The 24,153-nt window shown below is 40.2% G+C and overlaps 1 pseudogene; it reads right to left on the reverse strand.

Moving 5' to 3' along the window:
- Window positions 1-22,636: 22,636 nt before the first annotated feature.
- LOC118829907 lies at window positions 22,637-23,571 on the reverse strand (annotated as a pseudogene).
- Between the last annotated feature and the right edge of the window lie 582 nt (window positions 23,572-24,153).

A 24,153-nucleotide genomic window follows, 5' to 3' on the forward strand; every position in this document is an offset into this window, starting at 1 on the left:
AGGTACTGGGTTTCCCCATTATCAGAAGTCTTCAAGTGAAGGGCCATTTTATGTACGTGAAGAGTGGGGTCGAGTGCCAGGTATGTGAGGCTGAGTGGAGGGAAATTAGTGCAGGACTGATGTGTGGGTGGGGGGGGAGAGGAGGCAGTGATAATTTGGAAGGGAAATTATAGAGACCTTTATGGATATAATCTGACAAGTTAAATGAAATCATAAATCTAGAGTGGGAAGGAACCTGAGAAGTCATCTATTCCAGTTCCTACATCTTACTTATCAGAAAATGAGGCCTAGACGTTGAGTGATTTGTCTAAATTCAATAGACACATGGCAGGGAAAGGATTTGAACCTCGGTCTCCTGATTCAAAATCTAGTAATTTTTTTCAGCTGCAAATTCTTCCTCTGAGATTTCCATTCAACTCTAAGACACTTCTTGTCTATAGATCTTCAATATAAGGAGCAAGTGGGTGGAGGAAGTGAAGACAGAAAATTGTAATGAATTTAAAATATAGTTCTTCACCTTACATAATGAGTAATGACCTCAAAATTGCTGTACTATGACTCTATTCACTTGGTATCCTTTCTAAAATGTCTTTACCAGCTGTCTGCTCTTCAGTTGCCAACTTTGGCTATCATATAAGTAATTCAATGTTTGGATATTCCATCAATTTAGAAAAATACATATTTGAGGCTTAAGGCATTCATTTCCTTTTAAACAATTAAAAAAGCCCTACCCATTAGGGTTAAAGCCTTTGTCCTCATTGAAGCAAAATCTTGGCAGTCATTTTCTCCCCTCATAACAAGATTGCCAGAGGAAAGGGCAAGCATGGAAAGTGGATCTGGCATATGTCCTGAATGTTGATGAACTTGGGCTTCATCTCACAGAAAATCAGATTTCATTTTGAGAGATACAACTCTGTTTCAGCACCGGAGCAAAGAGAACAGTGTTCATACCATGTTGGGAACTGAGACAATATTTATGTCAAGGAATAAAATTCCAAAAGCAATGGGTGTTCTTACCCTTTTTCTGATCAAGAAATGGAGAGCTCATTATATTGTATTCAATATATTGTTAGAAATATATTGTTGGTTGGTTTAGCAGAAAGGAAAGCTCCTTGTTGCCAAGGAGGAAGAGGCAAGGAGGAAGTATTTCTGGAAACGATGTTGTAAAAATTATAGGTTAAAAATTGAAGAAAATTGATTCTTCTTCACCTGACTGTCTCCATTACAAATGAGTCACAAAGAATAAAGAACTTTCCTTAGTTATAAAAGTTATAGTATCATACTATAATGCACAAAGGAAAATCAGAGGCTATCTTTTCAAAAACCCTCATTTTAAAGATAAGAAAACTGATCCACAAGGAGGTTAAATAACTTGCCTAAGGAAATTTAGTAATTATCATCAAAAAATGAGAACTGAACACAGTTCCTCTGACTATAGAGCCATTGTTTTAAATTGAGAGCTTCCCATCATCAAACATAAGGGATATAAAGCAGATCTTGGGAAATGGCAGTAAAAACTAGTGGTCAAATAAACAAATGCTAGCACGCTTGGTGGAAATGGAGGGTAGATTTGTCTTAGGCCTGAGCCTCTGCCTTAAATGCAAAAAAATCAGTGATGCTTCTGGTTGTTATGGAGGGAGGAAGGAGAACTTTTAAGAAAAATCTTGGAATGCTGAATGCTGTGAAAACAAATAATGAGAAGGAAAGGTTTTCTTGGATGCAAGAGGAAATAGGCAAATGTTGGAATATTTAGAGGTGATGGTGGCTGGAAACATAAAAAACACTAGAAGATAATGAGCCATTATTCTGCAGATTCTAATTCTGAAAATTAGCAAGTAGGATGTCTACTATATTTCCAGCATGTTGTTAGTTGATGTAATTTTATCAATATAAGAATTTCACTTTCTATATGAAATTTATCATGTTTAATTGTGTCTGACTCTATATGACTCATGTGGGGTTTCCTTTGCAAAGATACTGGAATAGTTTTCCATTTCCATCTCCACCTCATCTTACAGACGAAGAAACTGAGGCAAACAGAGTTAAGTGACTTGCCCAGGGTCCCACAGCTATTAAGTGTCTGAGGCTAGATTTGAAATCAGGAAAATGAATGTTTCTGAGTACAGGCATTGCTCCCTACCCACTACACCACCTAGCTGCCCATACACGTAACAAACTATGTAAATATGGCATATATGCATACATAAATATATGTGTGTGTATATATACATATATATATGTATATATACACTGTGTATATAATGTGATATGTTCTACATTTATGTGGGCATATGTGTGTGTTCCAAGAACAGCCTACTCTTTGAGAGTCTGTAATTTTAATATGGACCGACATTAAATAAAAATTTCTTTCTTTTCCCTTCCTTTCACCTCCTCTGCTCTAGCCCCTCCAACTCCCCCCTGCCACCCCAATAGGATTGTCCTTAAAAATAAGTTCATTTCAAATACTCAACCTTTCTTATATACAATTTCTGTTGCTTTTTAAGCTTGAAATGATTAAACAGCAGAATGTCACTAAACATAGTAATTCAGAACAGATTAAAAATAAAAATGAGCTGCTGAGAATAATATTAGCTAATGCTATGATTAGGATGATATCATTGTGCGTACCTTTTGTTGAATAAGCCTGGGTAATTATTCTGACTTCATCATTACTTGGCACACAGTAATTTCTGTCAACTTGTAGAACATCTGATAACAACATGATAGGAACATAATGGCTGAGAATACTGAAATAGAGAAAGAAGGCGAAGCAGTGACTTTTGAAGTGAAATCCCTTAGGGACTGGTTCTACACCGTACTGATTATTCTTGTGAGCACAGATATATCCCAGTGGTTCATTATAGTGAATTCGAAGGGTCATTGTAAGATGTGTTGTATATCTGATACCTAACCATCAAACAACAGCCAATACTGGCTGTAACAAGAATAAGAAATTATCAGACTCTCCACTCAGGGTCTTGCTTACACGTCTGTTGTTAGGGATAACCACTTCTCAACTGAAGTCAAAGTCCATGCCATGGATTCATGGAACTCGGTACATAGCAAATGCTTATTTCTATATCATACATGACATTTCTGTGGAATTTCAAAGAAATTAACACTGGCAAATCAATAGTCTCTGATGCTTTTGATTGAAGATTCTCTAATTAAAAGCAACAAATTTTTAGCTTTGAAAAATGCATTTAAATAGACCATAAGATCTTGATTTCCTTATTTACCCCATGAGGCCATTGTACTAATAATAATTTACAGTTATATACTAAGGTTCACAAAGCAATTTCTTTAAAATAGACTGACGAGAGTAAGTAGTAAGGTGGTAGATATGCATCATCATCTACATTCTACAGATGAGAAAACTCAGGGAGTTGATATGGAAGAGATTTTAAGTGACTTGCCAAGATCACATAACTAGGAGTCTCTGATGCAAGATTTGAATCCAGATCTCCGGACTCCAAGTGCAGCTTTCTATCTCGAGGTCTAATTTTCTTATTTATAAATTGGTATAGTGATACCTGGCATACCTATCTCATGAGGATACTGTGATGTTCAAATGACATAATGTGTAAAACCTTATACTACTATGCAAATGTTGGCTGATGTTTTTATTGCTGTTCTTTTTGTGTATTTGCAATTATTTTTATAGTAGAGTAGAAGAAATCCTGAACTTAAGCAGCAAGAAAGCCTGAGTCCAAATGTCATGTCTTGTACATAGGTATCTTATCATCTGTCTTACTGCTGCCCTCATCTTCCCATTAGGATCAGTGACCCCTTTCACCAGGACCTCCAGAGAAGCTACCCCATCTCACCCCACCCAGGAGAAGTTAATTGAATCACTTCCTGGACTGGAACCTGATTAGAAAGTGAATGAGTCAATCATAATATTAATCTCCTTATTCTGGCTGGCCCCACACCATCAACCTGTGCTTTATCCCATCCAGCCAATGATGTGATACAGGGCCTAGCTTTGGTGGGCCTCTTGCCACTTGTCCTGTAGCTGGGCTCATACCAAACTCCTTCCCTTGCCTTCCCTTGCCTTCCCTTGCCTTCCCTTGCCTTCCCTTGCCTTCCCTTGCCTTCCCTTGCCTTCCCTTGCCTTCCCTTGCCTTCCCTTGCCTTCCCTTGCCTTCCCTTGCCTTCCCTTGCCTTCCTTGCCTTCCCTTGCCTTCCCTTGCCTTCCCTTGCCTTCCCTTGCCTTCCCCTTGCCTTCCCTTGCCTTCCCTTGCCTTCCCTTGCCTTCCCTTGCCTTCCCTTGCCTTCCCTTGCCTTCCCTTGCCTTCCCTTGCCTTCCCTTGCCTTCCCTTGCCTTCCCTTGCCTTCCCTTTGCCTTCCCGTGCCTTCCCTTGCCTTCCCTTGCCTTCCCTTGCCTTCCCTGCCTTCCCTTGCCTTCCCTTGCCTTCCCTTGCCTTCCCTTGCCTTCCCTTGCCTTCCCTTGCCTTCCCTTGCCTTCCCTTGCCTTCCCTTGCCTTCCCTTGCCTTCCCTTGCCTTCCCTTGCCTTCCCTTGCCTTCCCTTGCCTTCCCTTGCCTTCCCTTGCCTTCCCTTGCCTTCCCTTGCCTTCCCTTGCCTTCCCTTGCCTTCCCTTGCCTTCCCTTGCCTTCCCTTGCCTTCCCTTGCCTTCCCTTGCCTTCCCTTGCCTTCCCTTGCCTTCCCTTGCCTTCCCTTGCCTTCCCTTGCCTTCCCTTGCCTTCCCTTGCCTTCCCTTGCCTTCCCTTGCCTTCCCTTGCCTTCCCTTGCCTTCCCTTGCCTTCCCTTGCCTTCCCTTGCCTTCCCTTGCCTTCCCTTGCCTTCCCTTGCCTTCCCTTGCCTTCCCTTGCCTTCCCTTGCCTTCCCTTGCCTTCCCTTGCCTTCCCTTGCCTTCCCTTGCCTTCCCTTGCCTTCCCTTGCCTTCCCTTGCCTTCCCTTGCCTTCCCTTGCCTTCCCTTGCCTTCCCTTGCCTTCCCTTGCCTTCCCTTGCCTTCCCTTGCCTTCCCTTGCCTTCCCTTGCCTTCCCTTGCCTTCCCTTGCCTTCCCTTGCCTTCCCTTGCCTTCCCTTGCCTTCCCTTGCCTCCCTTGCCTTCCCTTGCCTTCCCTTGCCTTCCCTTGCCTCCCTTGCCTTCCCTTGCCTTCCCTTGCCTTCCCTTGCCTTCCCTTGCCTTCCCTTGGCCTTCCCTTGCCTTCCCTTGCCTTCCCTTGCCTTCCCTTGCCTTCCCTGCCTTCCCTTGCCTTCCCTTGCCTTCCCTTGCCTCCCTTGCCTTCCCTTGCCTTCCCTTGCCTTCCCTTGCCTTCCCTTGCCTTCCCTTGCCTTCCCTTGCCTTCCCTTGCCTTCCCTTGCCTTCCCTTGCCTTCCCTTGCCTTCCCTTGCCTTCCCTTGCCTTCCCTTGCCTTCCCTTGCCTTCCCTTGCCTTCCCTTGCCTTCCCTTGCCTTCCCTTGCCTCCCTTGCCTTCCCTTGCCTTCCCTTGCCTTCCCTTGCCTCTTACTTGCCTTCCCTGCCTTCCCTTGCCTTCCCTTGCCTTCCCTTGCCTTCCCTTGCCTTCCCTTGCCTTCCCTTGCCTTCCCTTGCCTTCCCTTGCCTTCCCTTGCCTTCCCTTGCCTTCCCTTGCCTTCCCTTGCCTTCCCTTGCCTTCCCCTGCCTTCCCTTGCCTTCCCTTGCCTTCCCTTGCCTTCCCTTGCCTTCCCTTGCCTTCCCTTGCCTTCCCTTGCCTTCCCTTGCCTTCCCTTGCCTTCCCTTGCCTTCCCTTGCCTTCCCTTGCCTTCCCTTGCCTTCCCTTGCCTTCCCTTGCCTTCCCTTGCCTTCCCTTGCCTTCCCTTGCCTTCCCTTGCCTTCCCTTGCCTTCCCTTGCCTTCCCTTGCCTTCCCTTGCCTTCCCTTGCCTTCCCTTGCCTTCCCTTGCCTTCCCTTGCCTTCCCTTGCCTTCCCTTGCCTTCCCTTGCCTTCCCTTGCCTTCCCTTGCCTTCCCTTGCCTTCCCTTGCCTTCCCTTGCCTTCCCTTGCCTTCCCTTGCCTTCCCTTGCCTTCCCTTGCCTTCCCTTGCCTTCCCTTGCCTTCCCTTGCCTTCCCTTGCCTTCCCTTGCCTTCCCTTGCCTTCCCTTGCCTTCCCTTGCCTTCCCTTGCCTTCCCTTGCCTTCCCTTGCCTTCCCTTGCCTTCCCTTGCCTTCCCTTGCCTTCCCTTGCCTTCCCTTGCCTTCCCTTGCCTTCCCTTGCCTTCCCTTGCCTTCCCTTGCCTTCCCTTGCCTTCCCTTGCCTTCCCTTGCCTTCCCTTGCCTTCCCTTGCCTTCCCTTGCCTTCCCTTGCCTTCCCTTGCCTTCCCTTGCCTTCCCTTGCCTTCCCTTGCCTTCCCTTGCCTTCCCTTGCCTTCCCTTGCCTTCCCTTGCCTTCCCTTGCCTTCCCTTGCCTTCCCTTGCCTTCCCTTGCCTTCCCTTGCCTTCCCTTGCCTTCCCTTGCCTTCCCTTGCCTTCCCTTGCCTTCCCTTGCCTTCCCTTGCCTTCCCTTGCCTTCCCTTGCCTTCCCTTGCCTTCCCTTGCCTTCCCTTGCCTTCCCTTGCCTTCCCTTGCCTTCCCTTGCCTTCCCTTGCCTTCCCTTGCCTTCCCTTGCCTTCCCTTGCCTTCCCTTGCCTTCCCTTGCCTTCCCTTGCCTTCCCTTGCCTTCCCTTGCCTTCCCTTGCCTTCCCTTGCCTTCCCTTGCCTTCCCTTGCCTTCCCTTGCCTTCCCTTGCCTTCCCTTGCCTTCCCTTGCCTTCCCTTGCCTTCCCTTGCCTTCCCTTGCCTTCCCTTGCCTTCCCTTGCCTTCCCTTGCCTTCCCTTGCCTTCCCTTGCCTCCCTTGCCTTCCCTTGCCTTCCCTTGCCTTCCCTTGCCTTCCCTTGCCTTCCCTTGCCTTCCCTTGCCTTCCCTTGCCTTCCCTTGCCTTCCCTTGCCTTCCCTTGCCTTCCCTTGCCTTCCCTTGCCTTCCCTTGCCTTCCCTTGCCTTCCCTTGCCTTCCCTTGCCTTCCCTTGCCTTCCCTTGCCTTCCCTTGCCTTCCCTTGCCTTCCCTTGCCTTCCCTTGCCTTCCCTTGCCTTCCCTTGCCTCCCTTGCCTTCCCTTGCCTTCCCTTGCCTTCCCTTGCCTTCCCTTGCCTTCCCTTGCCTTCCCTTGCCTTCCCTTGCCTTCCCTTGCCTTCCCTTGCCTTCCCTTGCCTTCCCTTCCCTTCCCTTCCCTTCCCTTCCCTTCCCTCCCCACCCAATCAAACCTGCACTCTGCTCCCTTCTACCTCTTATTCTTGTACTGGAAACAATCATAACAATATCACCATTACTACTGCAAAGGACATGAAAATTTATTGTAGTATGGCTCTGCTCTCAATCCTCATGCCTCCCTAGAGTTAAGAAAATATACATGTATTAAGTGCTTACTATGTGCCAGATGCTGTGCTAAGCAGCCCAAATTGGTTGCCCTTCCTTTTCAAAGAGGACCAAGGACATCACAGATTAACTTCTTGACTCACCCATGAATTGGATTTAAGTGAAGCAGCCATGCAAATAGTTGTCAGCCTCACTCTTTTCCAACGAGGTATTTTACATTTTCTTCTATTTTTTCATTCTTTTGATTTTGTTTGACTGATTCTTGATGTCTCATAGAGTCGTTAGCCCATTTTGAATTTTCAGTGGATTGTTTTCTTCAGATAGCTTTTGTACCTCCTTTTCCATAGGCCAATTCTACTTTTTAAGGAGTTGTTTTCTTCAGTGCATTTTTTCCCATTTTCTCAATTGTATTTTTAATTTTTTCTTCTATGTCTCTTATATGACTTTTAAAATCCTTCTTGAGCTCTTCCAAGAAGGATTTTTGAGCTTGAGACTAGTTCATATTCCCCTTTGAGGTTTCAGATACGGGTGTATTGACCATGTTGTCCTCTCCTGAATTTGCGTTTTGATCTTCCCTGTCACCAAGATATTTCTCTATGGTCATTGATTTTTGTTTTTTTTATTCTTCTTGTTCATGTCATTTGCCTTTTTTCTGGCTTTTAAATTTGATATTTCCTTCTGGGTCCCAAGGGTCAGTGTCCCAGATTTCTTGTGCTAGGGCCTAGGTTTTCTGTGCTGGGACCTCAGGTGCTGGCAGTTGGATATTGTAGTGATCTGGAAGTTTATCTGGTGCTGAGCTGGAGGTGATATATGCCTGGTGCTGGCACTTGCCTGCTCTTCCACCCAGGGGCTCAGGCTCTCCTGCTGGCCCGCTGAGATGGGTCTTGCTGCTGGTTTGCTGGGATGCTTCCTGTCCTGTACTGGTCCCCTTCAGCCACGGGAAGAGGGAGTTTTCCTGTTAATCTCCCTATCCTCCCAAGCTAAATGACTGCTTTACCCAGTCTTTCTGCTGGCTCCACTATTGCAGGATTTTTCCTGGGGCAATATACTCTGGGTTTTCCAAGGTTAATAAGGGAGGGTGAGAGCGATTTAACTGCTTACTCTGCCATCTTGGTTCCTGGAAGTTTAAATAGGTGACTTTCATATATTCAGTCTGTTGGCTGATAGCCCCAGGAGTAGTTGTTGCCTCTGCTGCCCTGCACAGGATTGTTCTTTTCTCTCACCCAGTTCCAACAAACCACCCCCCCCCCCACCTCTCGTGCTGAGAGGTCTTACTCTCCACTGCTGCCGATGATTCAGTCCCCTGGAGTCTGCTCTGATTTTGCTCCAGCCTCACTCTTTCTTCCAGAGATGATGAATTCCAGTGACAAGACCAAATTTAGGACTACTGGTGATGGCTCAGGATGCAGTGAATGATCTTGGCACCTCTGATGTCTGACCAAGCTCATAGGCATCTGCTTCAGCCACCTTCTTAGCTGTTGAAACAAATTGTTTTCGTCTGTCCATTCAACAAGGGGAAGCCTTCACATGCTTGGGGTAGACCACCCCCTCCCCCAACTCACTGATGGATTCATGGCCTGTTGGTGACCTTCAACCTGGTTTACCCCATCTTCTGAGATGGTTTACCTGGGTGTTGCTGCTGCACATGCTACAGCTTCTTAGAGACACAGGTGAGAGTTGGGTGACAGGTGGACACCAAAGGTGGATGAGCAGCTTGGCAAGCCCTCACACCAGAGCTGCTAACACTCCTTAATCATCCCTATACCCCAAGTGCCAGGAATACAAAAAGAAACAAACATGCCTAAGACACAATAATAATAATAATAAATGTGTGATGATCACTTTGTGATTATACGACCTGAGTTACATCCCTTAGCCTTTAATGTGCTTCAAGCAGCTTCATCAAATTTATCAACTTAGTCATAAATAGACTAGAAGGAACTTGGCATACTGAAAAATACTATAGATCTTTCATTCTTTAACACTATTTTTGTGGCTACTATTGTTATATAATAGGATTTTTTCAAGAATCAGAAATCACTACAGATGTCCTCAGAAAATGAGATCAATTTTAATGATTCTTTGGAATTGATCAAGAAATCTAATTTCCTCCTGATTTCCCATGGGCTTTCAGCTTACACGAAATATATAAGATCCTGGAAATAGCCTCTAGCATAGCTCCCAATGACAAGCAGATTCTTCTTGTCTCTGTCTTGTCTGGGCTACCCTTGCTCTCTTTCCTTTCCCTACCCTGAGAAATACCCAGCTTATCCTAAAACAGCATAAGCACCAGAGGAAGATGATTAAGTGTCTATTCGTAAGACTTGTAATGCTGTAAAGAGAGGCAGACTTTTGTTTATGAAAAAGAGAACAAACAGAATGTGGAGGAAATGACTGCTGACACTGTTTAAATAAGTGCTAGAGTAAACCTACACTGTTTGTTGGCTAGGGGTTCTGGGTAATCACTCACAGAGCAGAATTTCAGAATGGTGCAGTATCAAAATAAAGTTATATGACAATGGTGCAGTGGGCTTTGATTTTTATAATGAATATTATAACGAGTTTAGTTTCTCTACATCTAATAACAATGTGTTATATAGCCTACCATCAATCCACATGTTACATAAAAGTATTTGGCAGAAAATAGCCCAACAATAATAATAATTTTCATTGATAGCTCAAATCTAATAGCTGAAAGCACATCACAATGAGCAATTTAATTCCTTCTCATTCGCATGTGCTATTTAATTCATCCTCATTCATCCTGCAAGGTAGGCAGCTATATGGCTTTCATTAAAATAATAAAAATAAATGAAATGTTTAATATACAAAAGAAAACCACCTCTTCTACAACTGGCAAGCAAGGGATCCCTAATCTTTTTTTAATAGGGAATTGTTTTGGAGGCTGCCTGTTTAGCTATCTATGACAAAATCTGAGATCTTCCTGACATGTTGTAATAGACATAATTACAAACCCTGCTCTACCATGGCTCTAGCTGAAGTAAAATGTTTAAGAAAATAGGGCCCCAATATAAGTATGCCAATAAATTTATGTGATAGATTGCCGTTTTTAATAGAATAGATTCAAATCTAATTTCTTATTTACAAATGGACATCTCCATTTACAGTCAGGTCTGGCAGAGAGCTTGGATTGCAGAAGATACAAGGTTAACTTTCAGGAAAGATGCCTGCTACCCTGGGTGGGAGTGGGGGGAAAGTACTGTAGTGAGACTCAAAGGACTTGGGTTCAAATCCTAGCTCCCCTATTTACACTCTCTGTGACCTCAGACAAGATAGTCTCCTCTCTAAGGCTCCTTTCCCTCATCTGTATAATGACAGGAATCAAACTAGATGATCTCTGAGGTCACTTCCAGGTTATCTATGATCCTGCAGTCCTTCTATGATACACTATGATTCTATAAATTGTAAAGGGCTATGGATTCTAGTAAGACAAAAATGATTAATATATTGATGTGCATTTATTAAATGGTATGATAGATGGGTTTTAAGAAGAAATCTTCAGACAGAAGAGGAAATAGAATATTTAAAACACCCTATATTAGAAAAAGAAATTGAACAAGCCATCAATGGGATTCCTAAGAAAAAGTTCCCAGGGCTGGATGGATTCACAACTGAATTCTACCAAACATTTAGACAGCAATTAATTCCAGTATTATATAAACTATTTGGGAAATAGGAAAAGTAAAGAGTCCTACCAAGTTGATTTTATGACACAAATATGGTGCTGATACCTAAACCAGGAAGAGAAGAAAAAAACGAAAAACCTATACACCAATATCACTAAAGAATATTGAGACAAATTTTAAGATAAAATACTAGCAAGAAGATAACAGTAATTTACCGCAAAGGTCATACACTGTGACCAGATGGAATTTATACTAGGAATGCAGAAATGGTTCAATATGAGGAAAACTATCAGCATAATTGACCATCTCAATAATACAACCAACAGAAATCATATGAGTCAAATGACCATATGATCCATATAATGGATGCAGAAAAAGCTTTTGACAAAATACAACACTCATTCCTACTAAAAACACTGGAGAGCATAGGAATAAATGGAGCTTTCCTCAAAATGATAAGTAGTATCTATTTCAGAAAGCATTATTTATAATGGTGATAAGCTAGAGCCTCCCCAAAAAGTTATGGGGTAAATCAAGGATACCCATCATCACCAGTATTATTCGGTATTATACTAGAAATAGTAACTATAGCAATAAGAAAAGGAAAAGAAATTGAAGGAATTAAAATAGGCAATGAGGAAACAAAACTATCACTTTGCAGATGATATGATGATATACTTGGAGAATCATAGAGATTCAATTAAAAAAACTAGTTGAAATAATTAACAATTTTATCAAATTTGCAGAATATAAAATAAACTCATACAAATCATCCTCATGTCTATATATTAACAACACAGTCCAGCAGCAAGAAACAGAAAGTGGAATTCCATTTAAAATAACAACAGACAACATAAAATACCTGTTGGAAGACAAATCCTGGTTTAGGTATCAACAGCATATTTGTGTCATAAAATAAAATACAAATACAAAACAGTTTTCACACGAATAAAGTCAGATCAAAACAATTAGAAAAATAGTAATTGCTCGTGGGTAGGCTGAGCCAATATAATAAAATGACAATTCTATCTAAATTAATTTACTTACTCAGTGCCATACCAAACTACCAAAAATTATTTTATAGAGGTAGAAAAAATAACAAAAGGTTAAGAATATCAAGGAAATCAAAGAGGAAAAAAAAAGTGAAGGAAAGTTTCTTAGCCTTACCAGATCTCAAACTGTATTGCAAAGTGGTAATCATCAAACAATCTGGTACTAGCTAAGAAATAGAGTGGCTGATTGGTGGAATGGATTAGGTATATAATAAACAGTAGTAAAGTACCATAGCAATTTAGTCCTTGAAAAACCCAAAGATAAAAAGCTTTAGAGACAAGTACTCAATATTTGAAAAAAAAAAACTGCTGGAAAAATTGTAAAGCAGTTTGACAGAAATGAGATATAGACCCTGATTTTACAATGTTTAGCAAGATAGGGTCAAAATGCTATATAATTTAGACCTAAAGGGTGATACCATAAGCAAATTAGGGGAGCATAGAACAGTTTACCTGTCAAGTTTATGGATAAGAGAAGAATTTCTGAGAGAGAGGAAAAGTATTTAGGGGTAGGAGAAAGAGAAGGAGGGAGAGACAGAGAAAGAAGAAGAGGAAGAAGAGGAAGAAGAGGAAGAAGAGGAAGAAGAGGAAGAAGAGGAAGAGGAGGAGAAGCTGTTTGTACAAAAAATATTCATAGGAACTTTCTTTGTAGTGGCAAAGAATTGGAAATTAGAGGGGATGTTCATCCATAGGAAAATGTCTAATCAATTTGTGGCATGTGATTGTGATGGAATGCTACTGTGTATAAGACATGATGAGTAGGTAGATTTCAGAAAAACTTGGGAAGAATTATGCGAACTGATACAAAATGAAGTAAGCAGAACCAAGAGAACACTGTACACAGTAATAGCAATATTGTACAATAATCAACTGTCAATGATTTGGCTGTTCTAGACAATGCAATGATACAAGATAATTACAAAATAAGATGAAAAATGCTATCCACCTCCAGAGAAAGTATTGATGGAGTCTGAATGTAGATTAAAGCATACTTAAAAAACTGCTTTTTTATTTTTGTCTTTTCTATTTCACAACATGACTAATATAGACATTTGTTTTGCATGACTGTACATGTATAACCTATATTAAATTACTTACCTGATGCAGAGAAGGATAGAAAGAGTTTGGAACTCAAAATTTAAAAAAAATGTTAAAAATTGTACATATAATTGGAAAAAAGTATTTTAAAAAGAAAAAAGAGATCTTCTGAAGCTCTTTCAGTATCATTTTTGTTTGTTTCTTTATTAGAAAGAAGAGCAAGAACTCTTCCTTTTCATCTTTGTGATAGACAAGAGAAGAGAATAGTACTCTGTATCCTTACTTTCTCTTGATGGACTTTTCCTACATTGAATAAGCAGGTCCAAGAATATGGAAGGGCTAAGGTTCAACACACTTCATAGCCTTCTAGGGGACAGGGTTGGAAACCAATATTATCTGTCCTTGAGCCCTTTCAGAGCCACATCACAGGATGGGGACTAAATCTATGGACTTCCTGGTGGATAAGTATTCAAGAACAGGGAGGTATTAATGGGTACAAAAAGATAGATAGGGCCCACAATGAGATGAAGTCAGAATCAAGGAACCAAGACAGAAAGCAGTGGTTGGTCAGTGCTTTGAATCCAAAAGGGCTTGGCCCCAAGTAGTAATCCAACAAGGAGTGGAACCAGGACCCAGGTACTCTATTTAGAAATACACAGTGCAGCATCAGCAGCATTAGGACTACAATGAGAGTGTGTCCTAGCCCTGGCAAAATGGTTTCCAGACTGCAAGAATGGGAGACAGGATTTGGGTCCGAGCACCCCCTTTAAGGTTCTGAGAGGGCCAGAATCTAATCATGGTGAAGTACTGATCCAGGAATTGAGCTGACTGGAGGCATCAGTAACCAAAAGAAAATTCCTACTACAATGAAGAAGTAATGCAGGTTAATAGAATCCCAATGGGGGAAAAACAGAAGAGGAAAGTCACTGTGCAATAATTATATATGGAACCCTAGAAATAGAACAGTTTGGACAAAATAGTTGTCGGTATGGATAGAAGAAAGAAAGATCTCAAACAAGAGATAAAGGGCAAAGTTAGAGTACTTGGAAGGAGAATAAGATGAAAGGCAGTGAATACAGTAAAATTGTAATATACCAAATGGACACTCAATGCTTCAATGAAACAACAGGAAAAAATTGGAAAAAAAGTTGAAAAGACTGGTTGCTATCTTTTTGTCTTATCTCTTCATAGGGAAATCCTCCATTGTAATTGCTTTTATTTATTCTAATAAATCCCTTCTCATCTCTTGGTTGTTCTCTGAAGAACTTGATACTATACATTTCAATTATGCTTCTTCAAATGTGCTAATGCTTTTAGATAAATAGCAAAGTCACCCAACTGACTTATGTATGTTGCCTTTTATGTCCTCCTCTAATTCCTCAGTCAGCAGAATGTTAACAGGTGTTGCCTCCCTGAACTCCATTTCCCCTCAAATTTTTATAACTTCTCTTGATCTATTTTCTTTTTTTCCTTCTGATCTATGGAAACTAGGTGGTACAGTGAATAGAGCTCTGGGCCTGGAATCAGGAAAATTTGAGTTCAGATCCAGTCACAGACATTTAACAAGTTGTGTGATCCTGGGCATGACACTTAACTCTGTTTGCCTCGGTTTCCTCATCTGTAAGATGAACTGGAGAAGAAAATGGCAAACCATTATAGTATCTTTGCCAAGAAAACCCAAATGGGTTCACAAAGAGTCAGACCCAGGTCAAACAACTGAACAACAACAAACTTGATCAACAGTCTTTTGTCTTTTTTTTTTCCCCTAATGCTAGGTAATGGTGCTTTGGTGTTCCCAATCAGTATCACCCTAGGATTGCTGTCCTGATTGGTGTTCTGTAGACTGTGTGTGTTTGGAGCATCATCTCCTTTGCCATTTTCTTAACTTGAAGCTCAATACTTTATTATCACCCTCCTAAAAGCACCCTGACACAAACACACATTGAATTGCATGATACACTTGTTAGCTGAAATCTCAGTGCCTCACTGAAGAAAGTCTGTAAACATCTTGGGTATATTTCAAAAGGTCAAGAAATCTTGACAATCCTTTTGTCTCCTTAACTTAATTTTGGGCACTAGATCATCTCCAATTACCTGTTATCTGTTGATGAAATTGCTTGAATTTGCCTGTTATCTTTAGTCATTTCTTTCCCTAAATTTCAATAACTTTGATCATTTTGTGTTTAAGAATATGAGTAAATAATCATTACTAAAGAAATTTCACTGCGATACTGTAGTAATAGCAAGTTAGTGATCGAGCCTAAGGATTTAGGCAACGTTACTTCCTTCAGACACTAGTGATAATTAGGACGCAGATGCTGTGAATGGAACAAAACCTGTTTTCTTTTCCCTCAGGTGTATACATTCTATAACATGTCCTTTTTAACACTCAGCTTTGAATACAAAGTGAATTAGAATATTTTAACCCTATACCTATAACCCATCAATTAGCAAGTATTTATTGACTACTTATTACATTGTGCCGAGCACTGAGCCAGGCACCATGGAGATACAAACTCTGCAATCAAAAAGCCTATAATCTGATTGGGGCCACACCATGTAGCTGTATAAATAATTCACAAACAATACAGACAGCAATTAACTTCAGAAAATAAGGAGACTTCCTTGGTTTGGAGTAGTCTACTTTGCTACTTTAGCTAACAGAGGTTGATTGGTTGTTGTCCTTCATCCTAAAAGAGGGGTCCAAATGACATCATTATATTGGAGTCAAAGTCAGTGTGTCCAAATGTGGCTGTTCAAACCAGTACAAGCTAGGAAGACTCTACCACAGGTAGGGAACAGATAGCTCATCTGTTCAAGTAATGTTAAGCAGGGTGGGGCTTTTTAACTGTTTTCTTTTTTAGAATGCTAAAGTAATCAAGGGCCTTTGATTAAGTCTTGCTAGGACCCTAGGCCCCAGGCCAACACTCTTTTACTGATTAGGTGTGAAGCCTTCCAGCCCTAAGGGGGCTATATAAACTCAGAGGTTAGCATTTTGTTTGGGGCTGTCACTCCCTGGAAGAGTGACATGTGATTTGACCAGACAAGACTTTGGGTAGCCGCTGGAGCCCCAGCTTTGAAGAAACCCAAATGTTGGTGCTTCTCTGGTGCTATGTACTGCTATGGATAGACTAGTTTGTGTTGTTTACTCTGTTTATGTTGTCTCTATTTGTAACATCTATTTCTATTCAGGTTGCTGGCTTTTCCCCCTGAACTAAGTGAATGATATATGTATGTTTGATTAAAGTGAGATTGTTAACTGCTTAAGGTTGCTTTCCTTAGAAAAGCAGATCAAAGAATCTGTGCTGGCAGCCCTTCTGTATGCTCTTCTTGCTGGTCTTTCTAGGTCTCTCACCCCCACAGCAGATGCTAGCAGCATTGTTGTTATAAGTTAAGAAGAGTGGTAGTATGATGTAGCAGGTATAAATCTAGCTTGGAAAGCCGGGATCTTGTCCCTATTGGTTGTGTGACCCTGGGCAAGTAACGTAACCTCTCAGTGCCCCGGGCAGATTCTCTAATGCTATAAATTACTGAATATCTGCAGTTTTGATTGCATCATTAAAAGTTTTCTAAATGGGTGAAATCAACGGTACAGTTAAAAATAGTTTTTATGATTTATATGATATGATTAAGCAACTTCCACCAGCAGAAGAAAAATCACTGCTAGGATTTTGGCACGTTTCTAAACTCCTTAGATATAAAGATTGTTTTATACATCATATTTATAGATCTAGGACCTAGCACAGCACCTCTCACATAGGCACAGAGTGAATGCTTCTTGGTTTATCTATTTATTGACCTGTTAACATTTTGAAGGGTAGTCAAAATATTAAGGGAATAAGTGGTAGCTTTTAAATCAAATTTCCAATCTGATCATATAACTTGAAATGCAGTGATATTTACTCTGAACTTTGGAGTATCTGGCAATTAAATTTAAACTTAAATTTTTAAAAGTAGCGTAATAAGGGCAAAAATGAAAACTTATCTTTTTTTCTTGTAAATTTCTTCTTGTGGTAGGTAGATATCTTCATGTTATTTCTGTCTTCATGGGGAATTTTATAACATATCCCTGATTAGTAGTTCCTGTATATGTCATTAAAATACTCTGCCTTTTCCTGCCTACTGATTAGAATATTAAATGAGCTTAAAACTTTTACTGACCCTATGGCATTCCAGGCTCTGCATCCCACAAGTTAAAGTAATGCTACTTATTATTGTTTTCTGTATTTGGTCTCAGAGTATTTATAGTCAAACAGACTGGAATCCCTTCTGTGTATAAGACACTATTTGGGGCACTATTTGGAATACCTCTAGTCACTGATTTTAGATATCCGAACCCTGAAACAAACCCTTTACTTACTTAAAATCTTGCTAGTAATTAGCAAGTTATGTTTGAAAATCAGCTTTAGGAAATTTTGTCTACAATATTTCTCTGCAAGCCCTGGTCATCATTGGTATTTCTAAATAGCTCATTATCAGATATAATTTCTTTTACAATGTAGGTTTTCCCCCTCTTATTTCAGGTCTTTTAAAAATTTGTGTTAGGGAAAACTCAGAATTTTAGAAAAATATGTTCTGTACTTTTTTCAGATATAAGCTGATTTTTTTTGATTACTCATTCTCTTTGATTAATTTTTAAGGCCATTTTAAATTCCCCTGAAGCCCAAAGTGTATTCCAAGTGTGTTGAAGGTAAATATTGGAAAATGAAATGTAACTTTCCTGCTTTAGTGATGCATAAACACTTACAGGTTTTAAAAATAGGTAATATACTAACAGCCTTGCTGTTCATCAGCTTGGAAAATGAAAAACATACTTTTGTAGCTGTTGTTTTATTTTTTAAATGTTCTTACTGTTCTTATGCTCAGAAAAGAAATGATTTTCAACCATATGGCATCACTGCTATGTTGCAGAAATGCAGAGAACATTTTTTGGTACGTGATTGATGTGGGAGTCAAATTTAAAATTAAAAAACAGTAAAAATAGCTGAATTCTAACCTCTAGACCACCAGTTGATATGGGGGAGAGCTCAGGGAGGGATGCTGGTTCATTTATTAGACACTTTGTGACAAATTTGTTAGGGAGTATAGATTAGAATCAAACAGGATAGACAGATACAGGTGAATTATTGAAGAGAATGCTCACAATTGAATCACAGACCCATTGAAATAGTGGAGCTCTGTAAATTACAGGAGACCCAAAATATAAACTGTTTGCTAATGTGAAGTATAGTGCACTATACAACAACTAATTAACTAACACAAGGTGAAAGAAGATGAATGTTATTGTAGTTATCAAAATGAAATTGCTATCTTTATGTAATTTAATGACAATAGCCTTCTTGGATTAATTCTCACTCCCACAATCAGACATGCCTGATTCTCAGAGACCACCAAATTTAAAGGAAGAAGAAGCCTTGTTCTTCTCATCTGTAAAATGGGGTACAAGTGGGAACACTGTACTAAATGAGCTATAATTTCGATTGACTTTCCACTTTAAAGTTCTGTGGCTCACTCTCTAGCCTCATCCTCTTTGGCTGGCTCTGGTCGTTTGAGTCTTGTTGACAGAATCAGAAGAGATACAATGGGTAAAGGCCTTGGTCTTAGACTTTGTCAATGGTGAAGTGACTTATGATCCTGTGAAATGGGCTCATGTTCTTGGCTCTTTTCCATTCTCGTTGAAGGGCAAGGAGGGTGCACTATGCTAAGCATTTTACAAATATTATCTCATTTTATCCTGAGATAGAAAAGAGGCAGGTGCTATTTTCCCATTTACAGTTGAACAAATCAAGGCAGAATATGTCCAGGGTCACACAGCTAATAAGCTGCAGATGGATTTGAACTCAGGTCTTCATTACTCCAGGCCCAATGTGTTTTCTATAGTGTTACTTCTTCTGTTTCTAAAAGTCAGGAAGGGAAACCTAGTATTCCAAGGTTCAACTGTTTGTTCTTGCTATAACTTTGAAGTCAATATCATTCTGTAAAGGCAAAAAAGGGGGTGCAGGGGGGACTATGGCCTTGACTCTGACCAATGCACTCAGATAGAAAGTGAGAAATGCAGATGAATTCTCTAAGTGTCAGAGTGATGCTCAACAGCCACTATTAACAGGCCAGAAATTCTCTAATACTTTGGAGTTAAGTGTTCTATAACTTAAATATGTACAGGACCCTCTAAGTTGTTCATTTTTCAATTCAGGCTTGCAGTTTGGGTTTGAGAGAAACTCTAGCTGGTTCAGGTAACTGCAGATCAGTTAAACCTGGCCCTGTCCTGGCACTAGGCAAACATTCCGGCTGAGCAAGAGCTAAATGGCCTACGATATATACACAAAATGCCCGAGGTAACTGTGACTTCTACTAATTAATTGTGGAAAGATAATTCCCTTTGCCTTTTTCCCCCTTTAAACAAATTGCAGCATTATATTTCAACCAAATGACCTTTCTAGAGCTCCACAGTGACTAATTACAAGGGAACGAGGGGCATTTACTATTAGCAGAAATGGGATGTAGTTATGCAGTAACCTTGGGAGACTAGAGAGTCCACGATGTTTAGGATCCACAATGATTAGAAGGGGAAAGGGAGGGGGGTCCCTACCTAAGGATGTTTCATATTGCTCTTGGCGCCAAGCTGCTGAGCTTGGTATATTCAATGCCACAAAGTCAGCAGCCTGAAATTCCCTGAATGGTTTTTATGTTACTAATAATCTTCAATTTAGTACCGTTGTGGAGGGGGGGGGGGGGCGGGGCTGCAAAGAGAGGGAGACATAGAGTCGGAAAAAAAGGGGAGAAGGTTTTTTTTTTTTTTTCAAAAGAAAGTATTGTGGCTAAATAGATTCATCATGGAGAGAGAGAGAGTAAAGAAACCAGGACACTAATCCTGAGTCTGATACCACTTTGCTATGTAACTTGAATAAAATCTCTAATCGATCAACAAATATTTATTGAATATATTCTAGATTCTCACCACTGTACTAGGTACAAGTGGGTATCAAAAGAGGTAATGGACAGTAGAAGCATGGCCCTCAAGTTTATGCTCTAGTTGGGCAAATGAGACATAAACACCTGAAAATTTAAGTGATAGTAATAAAAGGAAATCACACCGTGAGTAAGATAAAGATCAACAGCAGCCCCAGGGAAGAGATGAAAAAGCACTTCCATCCTTTCAGTAGAAAGCAAGGGTACTTTGGGTACAAAGTGCTGCATACACTGCCAGACTTGATCACTCTCCATGTTGTCTGTTTTTCTTTGTTACAAGGGGGAGCATAGTATGGTGAGGTGGTAATTCCAGAAATGATTATGTTGTAAAAATGGCATTGTTCAAATATCTTTTAATTTATGATACAAAACAACCTTCTAAGGATGTAAAAAGTGGGAAATCATTCACTATAAGACAAGCTTTATATACAATTATCTTCTAAGTTCAGAGAAAGGAGGCATGTCTATATATGCCTTTGGCTTCTTTGACCCTTTGAAAGACAGCGAGAATGACATAGTGACTCAAAAATCAACAGAAGGCTTTTTGTGTAGTTGGTTGCTTCTCTCTAAAGGTACATGTGAATCTTGCCTGCTTGAAAGTGGGAGGAAAGGAGCCAGTGGAGAAGAAGAGATTGAAGATGCAAGAGAAAGAAAAGATAATTGAGGGATTAATGTCTCAGAAGAAATGAAGGAAAATAGATTGAGAGCAGGAAATGCAGCATTGGCCTTGGACAAAAGGAAGGTGATTTGCTTCTGATTTGGGAAAAGGAGTAAAGAATAAATGCAAAGATATTGAGAAAGGAATATTTTCAGATGGAAAAAATGGAAAATGAGAGAGTTCATGTGGGATGATTTTAAGTGTTGCTCCAAATGTGTTAAGGTCATCTGCTGATACTGAGGGAGGGATGAGATGGGAGGCTTAACAAGAATAAAGAAAGGTTGGAACACTTGTCTCAAGATTAATCATCCTAAAACATGTCTTGAATTATTTAACTTCCTTACTAAAACAAAACGAATAAAATATAAACAAACAAAAACATTCAGTAGTTCCTCAGCACTTATGACATCTATGCCTTCCATACTCTCCATCAACCTTCCACTCAGTACTTTTTCTTCAAGAATTCCATGATTGAGTCAAGCTAGACTCCTTGATCCTCCTCCTGAAAACTCCCATAATTTTTGGAACTGCCTTTTGCCATATTAACATGCTGCACCGATTCTCATAGAATTTAGTCAGAAAGGTGCCAAGTGTTCATCTAGTCCAATTCATAGTAAAAGGGCACCCCATTATAACTACCCTACAAGGGGCCATCCACCACCTGTCTGAAGATCTCCAATGAGGGAGAACTGCATAATTCCCAACACAGCCCATTTTAATTGTTAGGATATCCCCTCATACACACACACACCAAGCCTAAATTTACTTATGTATAAATTCCAACTATTACTTCTGATTCTGACATCTGGGGTAAAGCAGAACAAACCTAATTCCCTTTTCAACATGACAACCCTTTAAAAATTTTCTATCTTGTCTACCCTAAGTCTTCCCTTCTGCAGGCCAAGCATTCCCATACTTATTTTTCCTTTTAAATTTATTTTATTTTTAATTTATGGAATACAATAAACATCTCCATAACAAAGTATAATAAAAAGACCATTGCATGTGAAAATGAAAATCTTATGTACAATTTGTTATTCCTTTTAAACATATAATAAAATTATCATGTAAATTTCTTTTTTTTCCCTTTTTTTCCTTCCCTTCCTTTTCCCGCACCCTAGAGATAACTGCCATTAGAAACAAATCTACATACATACATATACGCATGTATTTGTACAATTACTATGTAAAGTTCCCATACTTTTGTAAGAAACAAGAGTCATTTTGACACTGAGAGGAAAGGAGTGAGTGAAAGAGAGAGAGAGAGGGAGACAGAGAAGCTTGGTGAAATAATTACCTTATTTAGAATATCAGGACCTCAAGGTCCCTGTTGGCAAAATGAGCAGTTGAGCAACAATCCTGAGATCAGTAAGCAGAGGAGTAGAGTGGGAATAGCTGTAGTGATTTTGGAAGGAATATATACTCTTTGAAAGCTGGAGTATGGTTGGAGAGTGAGAGAGTGCTGTGCATAGGAAGTAAGTCTAGAGTGAGGGTATTTTCTTTTTCGTGTGATTAATAATCCAGTTTATTATATGTGTGTTTAAGCTCAATTTTGTAATGACCATTCCCTGCAAACAATGAAGGTAATAAACAGATGAAAAAAATGGGAAGTGAGTTAATAGAAATGGAGCTTTTTACAATATGCTTCCCCCCAAATGTTAACACCACTAAATATAGTTTTTAAAAACTACGTGTAATGGCATGGAACCAAGTTGAATCATGGTTTTAGTCAGGTCACACAGGTGAAAACTGGACACAGGAGAACCATGTTAATTAGTTAAAATCATGTTAGAGTCTCAAAAATTCCTGTAGAGCTCCTACATGGAAACTGTACATGGGCAGCCCTTAGTTTTAAGTTTAATAGTCCAAGCTACAAATATGAGGAGAAGTAATATGCACATGTATAAACCATTTTTAAAGCTACTATGCTCCTTTGTTTCTAGTATTCATCCTGTTTCCTGTCTCCCTTTAAATATCTCTTCACTCTAGAATAGGGACTGATAGAACCATCCATCCATCAGAAAATCATAGAGCACTCTTACCCAGGAGTTGTACTAGGACAAGTTGTCATAATATTCTGCTGCTCTTTTTTTCACAAATAGAAGGTTCTTTCCAGAAATGTTGGGAAAGTCATGATGTTCATTATGATAGCCTACACTGAAGGTTATTAGATTAAGGGGTCCATAATAAGAAAAAGATTCATGTTATTTTAGAAATATGTAATGCTCAGTTATGAAATGTCCACAAATTGGGCACAAACCTAGGCCAAGGACTGAACCTGCAAACAGGTACACGAAAAATTCAATTCCAAAAAATAGTAAATAAAAATGTCAAAGCTCAACTGAGTCAACAGATTGATAACTTCTAAATAAGTAACTGGCTTGAGGTTGATGCACATGGGTTAAAAATCATAAATGAGAGGCTGAAGAATAAAAAAATATAAATATAAATTATAATTAATTATTAATATAAATTTTCTAAAAGAAGTACAGGAAAAAACAACCATCAAAATTGGTGAGAATATCCACATCAATGCCATCCCCTCCTAGGTAGTGATGATGATCCATGTGCTACCTCTTGAAGAAAAGAGTAGGAAATGCTGAAATGGTGACTTGTGAATATTACAAAATACTGCTTCCAAGGGGCCTTGCAGTTGCCAAACAGCAGGTTATAAGAGATCTCATGAATAGCTAAGGTCATTGAATGACTAATGCAGCTGCCAAAGGAATAAGCCCAGAACATAACCCATCGTCAGTCCAAGTCTTTTACTAAGTAAAATGCAACCAACTGTGCAAGAACCATCAAAATCACAATCTAGATCAAGTTATACTCTGATTTCATCAAAGATTTCATTTCTGGATACTTGGCCAGGATCTCCCTAAGATGGTCTGTGTGCAGCGGTTCCCTATAGACCCATCGAAGCTCTGCCATGATACTAGGGCTCTCATTGTGGTGGCAGTGGCAGCTGCTGTACCAGCCACTCCCTTAGACCCAGCTGCACAGCATCTACAGTGGCAAGAGGCAGGAGGATAAGACGTGAGGGTATTTTCTTTTCTTTTCTTTTTCTTATTTTCTTATTTAATATTTTTAGTTTTAAACATTGATTTCCACAATATTTTGAGTTACAAATTTTCTCCCCATTTCTATCCTCCCCCCCACTCCAGGATGGCACATATTCTGATTGCCCCATTCCTCAGTCAGCCCTCTCTCCTGTCACCCCACTCCCCTCCCCCATTCCCTTTCTGCTTACTTTCTTGGAGGGCAAGACAGATTTCTATACCCCATTGCCTGTATATCTTATTTCCAGGTTACATGCAAAACCAATTTTTTTTGAGCATCTACTTTTAGAATTTTGAGTTCCAAATTCTATCCCCTCATCCCTCCCCCACACCATCCCTACGAAGGCAAGCAATTCAACATAGGCCACACATATAACATTATACAAACACTTCCATA

The sequence above is a fragment of the Trichosurus vulpecula genome, chromosome 8 (genome assembly GCF_011100635.1).
Source record: "Trichosurus vulpecula isolate mTriVul1 chromosome 8, mTriVul1.pri, whole genome shotgun sequence".
Lineage (NCBI taxonomy): Eukaryota > Metazoa > Chordata > Mammalia > Diprotodontia > Phalangeridae > Trichosurus > Trichosurus vulpecula.